The sequence below is a fragment of the Pinus tabuliformis genome, chromosome 7 (assembly GCF_031772625.1).
Source record: "Pinus tabuliformis cultivar Carrire ecotype Pingquan chromosome 7, CPIR1, whole genome shotgun sequence".
In the NCBI taxonomy this organism is placed as follows: Eukaryota; Viridiplantae; Streptophyta; class Pinopsida; order Pinales; family Pinaceae; genus Pinus; species Pinus tabuliformis.
Window position 1 is genome coordinate 1,857,742,262 of NC_142293.1, and position 15,328 is coordinate 1,857,757,589.

The 15,328-nt window shown below is 35.9% G+C and overlaps 1 pseudogene; it reads right to left on the minus strand.

Annotated features, from left to right (window-relative positions):
- Window positions 1-626: 626 nt before the first annotated feature.
- The window catches only part of LOC149255834 (putative carotenoid cleavage dioxygenase 4, chloroplastic), a 103,871-nt pseudogene continuing 89,169 nt past the window's right edge, over window positions 627-15,328 (minus strand).

Sequence of the window (15,328 nt, forward strand, 5' to 3'; positions counted from 1 at the left end):
AATTGTTAGAAATCACCCTAAAAAAGAGGGATAAAATTTTTATATATATATATGATTTTGAAATGGCTAAAATATTCTTTATAAACAAATCATTAATTCACATTAGAATAATTATAATAATATAATTATTATAAATTAATTAAAACTAAAATAAATATAATAAAATATAAATAAGATTAAATATTTTACCCATATATATATATGAGATTTGGTCAATAAATATATGGTTAAACAAATCATTAATTCAAATTAAAATAACAATAATAATATAATTATTATAAATTAATTAAAATTAAAATAAATATAAATTAAATTAAATATTTTACCAATTTTATGAATAACATTTGAATTTTTTCATTCCACATAAAACTCACATAAAATTTCACAATGCTAGCTAAGACAAATAAATTCCACATAGAACTAATACAAATAAATTCCACATAGAACTAATATAAGATTTCACCATGCTAGCTAGGACAAATAAAATGTCATTTATATTTTTGAAACACATTATAAATTTAGAAGTTTCTCATTAAAGGCCTAGAAGTTATAGTTTTTCGTGGCAATATCATGAGATGTTTCTATTTTTAGTGAAAATTAATCTCGATGCGAGCTCGGAATTAAATTTAGTTTGCCAAGTCAGCATTGCTAACGAAGAGGCCATGAAAGCCGTACGGAACTCTGGCAGGGAGCTCAACGGAGGCCACGATTTCAAGGGTCGGAGATTGCGCGTCCATCACCACAAAACTGGAAATCCCGGTGCCTTCGTTATGGGTAAAGGCCACGATGTACCCGTCGTCCTCCTCGGCATTTGGATCCGAACTCCGGGGCACGAAGAACAGCTCACTGCCGAAGCAACCTTCGCCATACGACCTCGACGCAACCACGCACTCCATGGCAGCCATCGCTGTCAAAAACTTCTTGCACAATCAACATCTTAAAACTTAACTATTATAACCAAAATTTCCCAAAAATTTAGCACTAAATACTCCCCACCTCGTTCAGTTTAAAAACCACCCTATCGGATTATATTTATCCTGACATTTTTCAATTTAAATCCTGTCCAATCCAATTCTTATGGTTTATCTGTAACTAGTAGGCTGAATAGCAACATTATTCTTATCAACTTTTTCTGTGTATGTAATTCGATGAACAGGTAATCCATATCAATCAATTCAACTTGAGATCATTCGAAGTGAAGTATCCCATCCACTTATTTTGAATTTTGGGACGAAGTATATATCTGGCTACCAGAACCAGTCTCATTCTTGCGCTGCTCGAGATGTTTTAAAAGTTTACGAATCTGGAGATTCTTGCGTTAACTGCGCTGTTTTAAAAGTTGATTAATCTAGTTTTCAAAGAAACTATTTCAGTCAAAATGTTTTTTATTTAGTTTGGAAAAAGTTGAAATTATTATAAAATTTGCAATCACAACTTCATTTCATTTATTTATATATTTAATCTTATTTTAAATTCATAAAAAAAAAAAATTATATATTTAATTTTAAATCTAGAGATACATATAATTTTAAATGGATTTATGTTAATTCTTAATCAATTTCATATCTTTATATATAGAAATATTTTTAATTTTAATTATTTTATGAGGATTTATGTTAATTCTTAATAAATTTCACATCTCAATATATAGAAATATTTTTAATTTTATTTTTTCTTTCATTTATGGAACAAAATACACTTCAATAGAATTGTGATCATTTTCCTCGTAGTGGTCCGGTTATAACATAGCTCGATAACCTACTAGTGGTTAGGTTTGATTCATTCAACTTTTAACTAGAGTTACAAAATTGACTCTTCTATAGTCGTTTTCATCATGATCACATGGCTAACCCATTTTTAGTGAATAAGGGGGGTTAATGTAGCATCCTCTCAAATTATGGGGGTAAAAAAAATGAAAGTTAACTTACGAGTTGCATAATTTTTGTATATGGACTCTGGTCGAGGCAATCCTTGTGTCGTTGGAAAGGTTTGTATTTGCATAACAACACGAAAGGGTGTATGTTGAAGGAACAAATTTTTATCCCCAAAAAATGTTGTTTGATGCCTCAAAGTATTTCCAAGAGCTTTCAAACCTCAATATGCCAAACTGGGTCATGCCACTAAAAATGGTCCTATGAGTCGATCCCTCCACTTTCTGGACTCTAAAATCATCAAGATGGATGAAAAACAATGTAATGATCTAATCTAGATCATACCTCCCCATTTCTGGAGGATTTTGGTCCCCAAAAATTTCTACTAAAAGAGGTCAGAAAAAAATTCCACCACCTTCTCTCAGGTGTCTAATTTAACTTTGCCTAGAAGTTGTCCTTTCAACCCAATATGCCACAGGTTTCCTCTATATTGTAATTTTGGACCTCTTCTACAAAAGTCTATTCTCTATCAACTCTACATGAGCATCTGGTGCTAAATCCTCTATAGAAGATAGGACATGTTCCTCTTCTTGATTTAACATGAAAAGCTCGTAGAGTTTCAAATTATCTACGTTCACCACTGAGTGAATGCGCATGGTTAGGGGTTTACTGATTCTATAGGAATTATCTCCCACCTTTTCCAATATCTCAAAGGGACCATATAGTAGCGCTTTGATTTTCTTACCAAGACCTTGTATCCTCTCCTTGTTCAATTATAACCATACTCTTAGCTCTATCTTCCACGCTAAAGGAATTTTATTTTATGTGCCGATCATGCATGGAATTATATTTTTCCGATGACTTTTGTAGTGTTTCTTATACCTGTATATAGATCTTCTTGATCTTCTCAACAAGTTTCCAGCCCTCAAGGCATTCCCTGTAAGATCCCCCCTCACCCCTACTTTCTATCCATATGTCATATCCAAAGGTGAAGGTGGCAGACAACCTAAACAAGTTTCAAATGGGGACTTACTGGTAGAAGTGTGGATTGTTCTATTATAAGAGTGTTGTATATATACCATATTTTCATCCCAGGTCTTCAGATACATCTAATTCTACCCCCTAAAAAATTATACCAAAGTCTTGTTGACTACTTTTGTATCCTCATTTGTTTGTGGATGGAATGTTGTATACCTCTTTAACTTTGTGTTCATCTTATCCCACAATGTAGTCCAAAATACATTGAGAAATATTGTGTCCTTATATGAAAATTGCTTCCTAGTATCCCAAAGTGCACCCAAACCTATTCAATGAATAAGTTCATTGTTTCTTTTCCTTCCTGATTATTGGCAAACCTCCCAAAAAGTCCATGGAAATGCTTACTCAAGGATGAGTGGGTATAGCTAAGGGATGATATAGACTCTAATTATTATTACTAGGCTTGTTGGTAAAAGAAAGTACACATCTTCTTATGAACCTAGCTACATGTTATTGCATCTTGGGCCAATACACATAAATCTATAAGTTGGACATTGTCTTCCCTATACCAAAGTGTCCTGCAACATTTGAGGTGTGATCCTCTCCAAGCAGTTGCAATCACTCACCTTTAACAACACATAACTTATTCAACTTGTAGAGTAACTCATCCTAGAGATGGTAGTCAATTGTTTTGTCACCATCATGCACATGTATTTGGCTCTACAACTATTGAAAAACCTCCTTAAAGTCCCCATCCTATGAATATGCCTCTTTATAATCATCATGGGTGATTGGATTCATGTGCATAAAATTTCCCAAAGCTGTGATATTTGATGTGGGTGGCCTTGAAATCATGCCAGCCAACTTGTTTGTGTTGCCCCTCTTATATGATTGCTAAATGAAAATTTTGTAAAAACCTCATCTACTTGTAACACTTGGTTTTTTTAGCTTACTTAGCGCATGCAGGAAATGTAGTGGCTAGTGATCTATGTGGATTATTGTCTCCTTTCCCATCAGATAATGTTTTCACTTCCTTACATATTGCACTAGGGCATGGAGCTCTGTTAAGTTCCTATAATACTAGTGATTCCCCCATTACCATTGTCGTTGTATCCCTTATTATTATTGTTGTGCCTCTATTGTCCCCAAATTGTTATTATTATGCCCCATAGAATTCCTCTATTGTTATTTTTGTGCCTTTATATTATTATTATTAGGTCGGCTTGGTTATATTATGACCCCTTAGACTCCTATATATAGAAAGGAGGTTTTGTCATTGGAATCATCCAAGAATTGTTCATTTGTGTAATGTAAAGGAGGTTGCCCCCTCGAAGAGGCTGAATTCTAAGGCGTTGATCTATCTTTTCTATCTTTTTGTGAGCTGGTTTCATAACATTTGGTATCAGAGCTTTGGATTCTAGGGTTTCTCTGCTCCAAATAGGCCATCGTGGAATTTTCGCTATAACTTTTTTTGCGGCATTTCAAAAGCTACAAAAAAAACCCATTTGAGACTAAATCGCGCTAAACTTCGGGTCCAAATTTTAGATCTTGTCACACTATATTTTCGGAGATATGATCTGAGGAAGTTAGTGTTTTTGCAAGCTCTAGAATTTCATCTAAAACAGGTCATTGTGGAATTTTCGCTATAAATATTTCGCTACGAAGTTTCAGAAGCTAAAAAAAAACCCATTTGAGAAGAAATCGGTTTGAACCTTGGCTTTGAATTTCAGATCTTGTCTCACTATATTGTTGGAGATATAATCTGAGGAAGTTAGGGTTGTTGCCAAGCCCTGAATTACATTCCAAATAGGTCACCTTGGGAAGATTGTCATAACTTTCGCTTTGAGCATCAAATTAAATTTTCATAAGAAGTTACAGAAAGAGGATGGACTGTAGTTTTTTGGGTATCATTTTCACAACCTAAGGTTGAATAAGTGACCCGCGGCACGTCATAAAAGTTCGCTCTACTGAACTAGTCTATACTCAGGTCATCGTGGGAGATTTGACATAACTCTTCATTGGAGAACCCAATCTTGATCAGACTTGTGGGGTTAGAAATATTACTCAGAGGTTTACCGCAGGAAGAAATTTTAGACCTGGGAAATCCAAAATTACAGAGATACATTAGATTCAATATCGAGCTCCTACAAAGTGAAAAAAAAGGTGTGTAGTTTTTTTTTAAATTTTTGCATAAGCTTGATTTGAAAAATTAGTTTGAAGGAATTCAAAGGGTATAGTGAAGCATTATTATCGGTAATTCATTCCCTAAAGAAAGAAAATGGAACCTAGTAAACAATTTGAAAGCTCTAGCATGACTCATGAAGAAGAGGAAGAAATGCAAAATGATATAGCAAAATTACGAGACCAAGTGCAACAAATTTCACTCACACAAAAAGGAACAGAAGCTAATATGGATGGTTTAAAGAAATACATAGAAGCTAAGATGGATGGTTTAAAGAAAGGCATGGAAGCTAAGATGGATGGTTTAAAGAAAGGCGTAGAAGCTAAGATGGATGGTTTAAAGAAAGGCATGGAAGCTAAGATGGATGGTTTAAAGAAAGGCGTAGAAGCTAAGATGAATGACGTGGAAGCTAAGATGGATGGCGTGGAAGCTAAGATAGATGATTTAAAGAAAGGCATGGAATATTTGAAGACATATTTGACAAAGTATCTACAAGAAATGCTTACTAATGGCAAAAGGGTAGTAAAGGAAATTCATGATGAGAACAAAATAAATGTTAATCATGATTTCATAGACTCTAACGTTGGATCGAAGAACCACCATGTTCCAAAGATAGATATGAGGAATTTTGATGGCAACAATCCCAGAACATGGATACTACAGATGGAACAATTTTTCAATCTCCATAATGTGCAAAACACACAAAAGGTACGCATTGCAACTTTATATTTGGAACCAAATTAGTTTGTATGGTATCGATGGCTTTGCTCTCATAAACAAATTGTCACTTGGGCTATTTTTATGGATGAAATGATAGCACATTATGAGGATATAAAAAGCAACATTTTTTTTAGCCAATTGATAAATCTCAAACAAAAGGGTTCAATGATGGAGCACATTGAGGACTTCCAAAAATTGAATATAAGGGTAAAATATATTTCACAAGAGCATAGGATTGATGTGTTCATTGGGAATTTAAAAGATAACATCCAACATGAGGTTCCCCTTTGGGAACCAGATTTATTGGAGAAGGCATTTAGGTTGGGAAGAAAAATGGAAAGCAAAATTATGGCAACAAGGAATCCTACCACTTGTTATCACAAAATCTGACCCTGATAGGCTGTTGATCAAGTAGACTCTGAGTAACTCTTTCAAACCAATCTTTTGGTTGAGGCTTAGCCTCCTCAATTTGAGAGGGCTCTCTCAATAGGTTTAAGATTTTTTATTAATGATTAGATGGCTTACTCTAGGAACAAAAATGGACAAATGTATAACTGGTTGACTGGTTGAATCAAAGATTAGCAAGCATATATTGGGCTATGGAGTCAGGATAGTCTTCAACAAAACAACATGATCAGCAGAACATGGAAGTCAAGGCACTTGGAGTTTATATTAACAAGTAAAACAGTAACACAGTGAATCAACACAGTTTACAAGCATGTGAAGGAAGTTAGAGAATTTTCCAATGAATTCTAAGTATCAAAAGCTCATACCACTGCAAATAAGTAATTGAAAAAGGCCATAAGAACATCAAACACATAAACCCCTTGTGAATCTTGAGTAGTCAAACTGATCTCTGTATTAAGTTTGAAAAACCACAGTTTCTTACAATAACACAACTTTATTTTGCTAATGAAATTACCAACCCTTAGGAATTCGATTCTCATGCTTTATATAGAATTTTTACAACCTTGGATTCTATGATCCATCTTTAGGAGAATTCGAATTCCTAACATTGACACCTATCTATTCATAAAACAAACTACTTAATTACAACTTGACAACTAACTATCTTTAAGAGTCCTAATACAAATAGGAGTGAAACTCCTAAAACATGCTTTTAAGAAACTTATCTATGAATTAAATACATTCTTTAATTAGCTACTAATCCATGTATTCGAGCTTTATGATGTCTCCAATATTGTTGCAAACCCTGCTGAGTCATGACCTAACTGTCCTGAAAACAAGGGGACAGAGTTCCTCCTTTTAAGCCCTTAATCCTTTATGCTTATCTTCGAGCAGTTTTATATGTGGCATGTGTTAGTAATCCATTTAAAATTCATTCTTCCACCTGTGAAAAAAGAGAACCTTGAACAGATGGAAAAGAGGATGAAACATGACTGTGCTACGAAAATAGTCTGTTTTCGTAGCACAACTTTTATACCACTTATGGAATACTTCTTTGAACCATTCTTTCTACATCACTGCCATCTGAAACTTCATCTATGATCCTCATATGTCTACCAACAACATCAAAACTTGGAATTTATCAGACCTTACCTTCGAAATACATCTATAAAGTGCTAAAAGGTCACCTTCAGCAGTTTCGTAGCGCTCTACGAAACCGCTGTGTATGCTCTTTTTTCAGATTTTGTTAACTGTATTTCTAGGTCTTCAATCTGTCTCTTCAATCTCCTGTTAGTAGCTCTCAACTGAGCATTCATCCTCCTTACAAATTTGGCTTCTTTGATTGCAGGAACAATCCAAGTAAAGTATTGAGTTTCACTGCTGACTATTTCTGGTTTGGAAACTTTTTCAACTTCCCAGAGAGCCTTTATCCTTTTGAAATATGTCTTCTTAGCAGCGTGCCTTCTTGCTCTCATCCTTAGTCTAGAAATTTCATTATTAGTTGCTCTTAACCTTTCTTCCATTTCTTCATAACTGATTTTTTCTGTTTGAGTGGAAAAAACTTTGTTTTTGTCACCTTCAGGTATTGATGATGAAAGGTCTATCAACTCTTCCTGAACAACGAAAGCTTCTTTTGTTTTTCCTAACTCAATATTGGACTCTTGTATCTTTTTAGATTGCCTGGTTAAGGGCTTTCTGGGCTTGAACACAAATGTTGTAACATCATCCTCAAATTCCAGTTTCTTAGAGGATTTCATCTTCTTCGACTTTCCTTTATCAAATTCTATGACATCTGCCTGTACCAAAGGGGATTCTGCAATATCAATGGCTTTTAAAATATCATTTAAATTACCCTTCAAGCTTGGACTTTCTCTCGAGATCACTGATTTACCCTTCTCCTTTGCAATTTGACTTCTAGTCAATCTCCTTTGAACTGGTTTGTTAGTTGACTGTTCTTGTGTCATTTCTTTAACTTCAGCTATCTTTTCCTTTGTGGATTTAGGAGTCTCAAGAATAACCACTGATGTTTTTCTCACTTGCTCTTTCACCTGCTTTCTAGGTTTCAGCTTAACAAATCTCTTTGACCTGGACATTACAGACTTGCTGGTTTCCGCTGATGGAGTTTCTTTAACCTTAGGGCTAACACCTGTATCTTGATTTCCTACTCCAAAACCACATAAAAACACAAATGAAGACCATTCTCTGTTGATCCTTTTAAGTTCATGTAAAACTATTAGTTTAATTAGACCATGATGAAAAAGGGAAGTTTCATATCCTTGAGATTTCATTTGCACTTTATCTGCCATCTTAGCTATACTTCAATACAGGAAGTAAGGAAAATCTAAAGAAATCATACCATTAAAATGCAACAAGAGTTTAAAATGATATGAATAAATCTTATGATATCTGCCCTCATAGGTAAAATAATGTTGAATGTTGAAGAGCAAGTTGGCATAGCTGTCTTTGACGTAGTTCCTTGGAATTGCCTTGGTTAAGTCTGTTTTTGAAAACTCTGGCTTTAGGAACACTTCACATGGTTCCATGTCAAATATGAAGTTTTTGAACCATACATCTTGCCCCCTAGGAATCTCTGTCACCAAAGCTATGATCTCTGGAGAAATTTGCAAGTTTAGGATTCCAACCTTTGTGCTTGAGCCAGTGAAATGTAGTGCAAACTCCTTTGTCACGTGGGTATGTCCTCCCTGTAATTTTTTCCAAAACTTCCAACATCCTGCTTTCTTGAAGGCTTCCACAACTGAGTTATCTCTGGCTAAGACCTCGGTTCTTTTAGGTTCTGTTCTTATACAATGGCCAGACCTGTGACTTTTCTTTTCTTCTGTCATCTTTTCTTTTGAATTCCTGTAACAAACTAGCCTCGATTGAAATTCTGCTTATCAGTCTCGCTTGCTTATGGTGGTTAGCCTCGCTTGAATTATAGATGAGATAAAATTTGGTAAGAAATTACCATAAGCTTACCATTAAAAAAAAACGATCTGTTTGAGCGTTTGCATGCAAACTGTAAAAGAAACTAGCCAACACTTTTGAATTTGAAATTTCCTATCATGATGACCCCTAAATTCGAAATGATGAAGTTTGGATGGCTACATGCTTAAGGACTGACCCCTAGCTGACACCTAATAATGAAAATTTAACGGAATCTTAACGAATTGATGTTTTGACAAGACTGCCTACAAATCCGCGCTTTCGTAGCACACAGGGATAGTGCCACGAAAAGAGCAGCGTATTCATAGTGCAAAATAGACATTTTACACTATCTTCTCTACGAAAACGTGGTTTCGGGGCTAATTCCAAAAATTTTCAAAATGGTTTACGATATGAGTTTCTAAACAGAATGTGAGACTTATGAGACATGGAATAAGGTTGTTAGACTTTATTTAGATATGAAAATGAGACCTTTGAGACTCCTAACCTATCACCTACCCATTAAAACATAGGATGACTTGACACTTATCTAAGACCATGACTAGGAACAATGTAAACTCTTATTTTGGTGATAACACCACTCACAATCATAAATATGGAAGTTTTACTGCCTCTATCCATCCACAACCTACAAGGTTGATGCCACAACAATTGGAAGAAAAAAGAGCAAAATGGCTTTGTTACAATTGTGATAGCAAATACACTAAAGGTCATAAGTGTGCCGAGAAGAAATTATTTTACATAGATTGTGAAGAGGAGGAAGAAAAAGAACAAGAAATGTCAAAAGAAGAGGACATACATCAGGTACAAACCCTAGAAAAAGAAGAAATGAATCCGACCATATCTTGTAATGCATTGGATAGAATTACCACTCCTCAAACTATCAATATAGAAGGGCATATAAAAAGAAAAAGGTAATAGTGTTGATTGATTCGGGAAGTACCCATAATTTTATTCATTGTAAGATAGCCAAGGAATTGAATTGCTTCCTATATCCAGCACCAGAGTGTCAAGTGATGGTTGCAAGTGGAGGAACCATAAATTGTTTGGGAAAGTGCCATAATATCAAGCTATCCATGGCAGAATATGTATTGAATAGCCCAATGCTTTCCATTCCAATGGGTGGTGCTGATGTTGTACTAGGAGTCCAATGGCTACAATCCTTGGGTATAATAGCTTTTAATTTTCAAGAACTTTTCATGAAATTCTCGTCAGAAGGAAAGGAAGTTGAATTAAGGGGTACTGCAGGGAAACCAGGAAAGATAATTAGCTCTAACGGAATGACAAAGCTTCTAAAGAAAGAACAATGAGGCATAATTGCACAATTATGTTCACTAGAGGTTCCCACATCGAAATCATCCATTTCTCTAGATCTCCAAAAAGTCTTGGACAAACATTCCTAGGTATTTGAGACTCCCAAAGGCCTCCCACCTATTCGTGATCATGATCATGCTATTAATTTGATTCCAGGAAGTGTTCCTCCAGACATCAGGCCTTATAGATATCCCTATGTCTAGAAGAGTGAAATTGAACGTATGGTTGCAGAAATTCTAGAGGCTGGTATAATTCAACCTAGTCAAAGTTCTTTCTCTGCTCCAGTAGTATTGGTTCACAAGAAGGATGGATCATGGCACATGTGTCCAGATTATAAGGAGCTCAACAAGCTCACTATTAAAGATAAATTTTCCATTCCTATCATTGATGAATTATTGGATGAATTGCATCGATCAATTTACTTCACCAAGTTGGATCTTCATTCAGGATATCATCAAATCAGAATGAAGACTGAAGACATTCCAAAAACACCATGTAGAACTCATGAGGGTCATTATGAATTTTTGGTCATTCCTTTTGGCCTTACTAATGCACCTTCTACATTTCAAGGTTTGATGAATTCCATTTTCAAACCCTTCCTTAGAAAATTTTTGTTAGTATTTTTTGATGATATACTAATCTACAACAAGTCTTGGAAGAATCATGTCCAACTTGTTGACATGGTGCTCAAACTATTGGAGGAGAAACAATTATATGCAAAAATCTTTGAATGTTTATTTGGTGTACAAGAGGTGGAATATCTGGGTCATATTGTATCTCATGAAGGTGTTAAGGCAGACCCTAACAAAATTAAAACCATTAAGGAATGGAAAATCCCCACATCCATAAAGCATCTACAAGGATTTCTCATGTTGATAGGGTATTATCGCAAGTTTGTTAAGAATTATGGGAGAATAGCAGCACCTCTAACAACATTATTGAAGAAAGATGCATTTTCATGGACTCCAGAAGCAACGAAGGTCTTTGAACATCTAAAAGAGGCAATGTGCCAAGCACCAGTCTTAGCTACACCGGACTTCACAAAAACCTTTAGTGTGGAATGTGATGCCTCAGGAAATAGAATTGGTGCTATTTAATGCAAGAAGAAAGACCCATTGCTTTCGAAAGTCATCCAATCAAAGGAAAGTATTTACACAAAGCTATTTATGAGAAGGAAATGTTGGCAATACTACATGCACTTAAGAAATGACGACCCTACCTAATGGGAAGACACTTCAAGGTAAAGACAAATCACGATAGTCTTAAGTACTTTTTAGAAAAAAGATTATATTCAAAAGAGCAACAAAAATGGGTCACAAAGATGTTGGGTTATGATTTTGAAATCATCTACAAAAAAGGGAAGCCAAATGTTGTGGCAGATGCACTCTCAAGAAAGGATTAGGATGTGGATGCATTTCTTTTTTCCATTTCTATTATCCAACCAGATTGGATAAACGAAGCAAGGGATGAATGGAAGAATGCCGAGGAAGTGTGGGCACTCATTCAAAAGATACAACAAGATCCTAGTACATCTGATACATTTAGTTGGAAAAATGATTCGTTATGGTACAAGGACCGGTTATACCTATGTAAGAATTCCCAACTCAAACAAACGATTCTTAGGGAATTTCACACCTCTCCCTTAGGAGGGCACTTAGGATTTCTAAAAACCTACCACAAGGTTAAGAAGGATTTTTTTGGGATGGCCTTAAATCGGATATTCAAAAGTTTGTGGCGGAATGTTTGGTTTTCCAACAAAATAAAGTTGAAACAATTAAGACCCCAGGACTATTATAGCCTTTATCCATTCCAAGCCAACTTTCAATGGATTTTATCACAGGTTTACCCAAGTCCAAAGGAAAGAGTGTTATCATGGTGGTAGTTGACAGAGTTACCAAGTATGCACACTTTTGTGCATTATCTCATCCATTTAAAGCCAGTACAGTTTCTACTGCATTTATGGAAACAATTCAAAAGCTACATGGAAACCCAAAGATTATTGTAAGTGACAGAGATCCCATTTTCACTAGCAATTTTTGGACTAAATTATTTTCTTGTCTTGGTAATCAGTTAGCTCATAGCTCATCTTATCATCCTCAATCTGATGGGCAAATTGAGATAGTAAACAAATGTTTGGAAGGATATCTTCGTTGCTTTGTATCTGATAAACAAACACAATGGGTCAAATGGTTGCCTCTGGCTGAATGGTGGTATAACACTTCCTTCCATACTGCAACAAAAATGACCCCATTTATGGCACTTTATGGATATAATCCACCATCCATCACATCATATTTAAGAGAAAATTCTAAGGTTCAAGCAATGGAAGATCACATCGAGCATCAACAACAAGTTCTCCAACTCTTAAAGGATAACCTCACCTTGGTGCAGAATAGAATGAAACAGCAGGCAGATCAACATCACAATGAAATAAGTTTTGATGTAGGTGATTGAGTATTCCTGTGGCTACAACCATATAAACAAATTTCCCTCAAGCAAGCTAAGAAGGATAATAAATTATCACCAAAGTATTATGGTCTGTACAAGATGTTGCAAAAGATAGGTACTATGGCATACAAATTGGAGCTTCCTGCAGCTTCCCGAGTGCACCTAGTTTTCCATGTTTCATGCTTAAAGAAGGTTATAGGTGACAAGCTTCTAGTTCAAACAATATTGCCAGAACTTGATGAGGAAGGAAAAGTCATATTGGAACCTGAAGCAGTCAAAGAAACAAGAACTCAACAACTACGAAATCGATCAATTTCAGAGTATCTCATTATGTGGAAGAACTTACCTGTTGAAGATTCCACATGGGAGGATGAGAATTTTATGCAAAAGCATCTAGAACTACTCAAGCGTTGAGGACAACACTTTTTTGAAGGAGAGGGGCATGTTAGGTCCCTATAATATCCCTTATTGTTATCCTCAAGTGTTGTGTTGCCCAATGCAACTCATGACCTCAAAAAAAATAGTAGGCATCAGACACTTCATGATGGCCCCCTTCTTGGCAAGATCTATCTTCAACTCTCATCCACCTATCACATACTCTAGATACACCAAATATTATCATGTAAACTCACACTTATGGAGACCTTCCAACAAATAGTGCTTCTTGAAAGTCTCTAGCATATGTGTCAAATGTGATATGTGATCCTCCTAGGTAGCATTGTATACTAATATATTAGTTCAATAAACAATAACAAATGAATCTATAAGAGGGCGTAGTATATCATTCATTCACCTCATAAGTGTAGTTGGTGCATTGCATAGGCCAAACAACATCACTAACCACTCATGCAAAACCTTGCTTGGTTTTGAAGGTAGTCATTCAAGTATCTTCTTCTTTGATTTGAACCTAGTTATATCTAGACTTTAAGTATAGCTTGGTGAAGTATTTCAGTTGTTGCAATTGATCCAATAGATCATATATCCTCGACAAGGGGTACCTATTCTTACATAATTTTATTTAATGCCCTGTAATCTATACACATCGACCAAGTCTCATCCTTCTTTGGCACAATGATTATGGATGACCGACATGGTGATGTACTTGGTCGAATGAAACCATGTTCCAATAGTTGTTGCAACTTCTTATTTACGTCACTTGCTTCTATAACAGACTGAATTTATGACCAATGTTTGGTAGTCAGAAGTCTGGCAATAGCTGGATCTCATGCTCCACTTCCCTCTTGGACGACAACCCTCCAGGATTCTAGAAAACATTCTTCTATGCATATAGCAATTATTCTAGTTGTTTTTCTATTTCTTAGTACACCCCTCCAAGGATGACTTTGCTCTCACTAACTCTTCTATAGACTAATTTTCTCATAAAAACAGTAAAACATAATTATTGCTAGAACTAATTAGTTTCTTGGTTTGGTTAGCACTTATTGGTGAAATTTTAGACTTTCCCTTGTGTTTTTTGATGATGAAGGATTTCCCATCCTTAATGAGGTAGTATTGGTCATATATCCGCATGAAGATTGCATCTATAACACCCTCCTCCCGCATCCACCCAAGTAACTATGCCAACTGGGGTAAACATGAGACGAGAGGCTAATATGATCAAATTCGACCTCCTTGGTAACCTTAAGGAAGTGGAATCGATGAAACATCACACACAATCATCCAACATCATCAACAAAACCCTCAGAAGACAAGTCAGCCACTCAGACAGCCTATCTGTGGGTCCCACTGTTTTTCTGGACCTCTGAGGCCATAGTCGCTCACATGCTATGGGAAAGGGAGCGATTAGAGACTTAAAGTCGCTCTCATAGGCCTACATGCTAGTGGATGTGGACCAAACTTGCCAGTTCTATGCCAACAACCCCAAGATTTAAGCCACTTTTTTAGGCCCAGAGCCCAGGCCACTACCCAGAATGGAATGAAAGCTTGAAATCAATAAAAGTACAGGGAAACAATGATGCAAAAGTAATAAGCTCAACAAGACCTTAACTAGACCCCTACTAGCCATGACAGGCATTTCGTCAAACATATCATCGACATGTAACCTACAGGTGTAAACAACATAATTAAGTGTATGGATCTCATACTTATCTAAGAATCGCTATGAACCATTGTTCCCTCATGCCATTTGCTGCATATTCCAAGCATGATTGTGGGACTCAAACCAAAAGAACTCAACCAGGGCATACCGAGGCTAAACGAACACACCCACATCAATAGAAACCAGGCTTTACCATAATCCATCCTGGATCACTAGGCCAACACAATGAAAACATCATAATAGGATTTACCATGATCTCCACCTGATCACTAAGCCAAACAAGCATGGATGCCACTAGATTTCTCCACCTACACCGTGAGGAATTTTCCTGTTCCCTAGGCTCTCAGGCTTTACCAAAATCCAAACCCAGATCACTAGGCCCTAAATTGAGACCCACTCTCTATG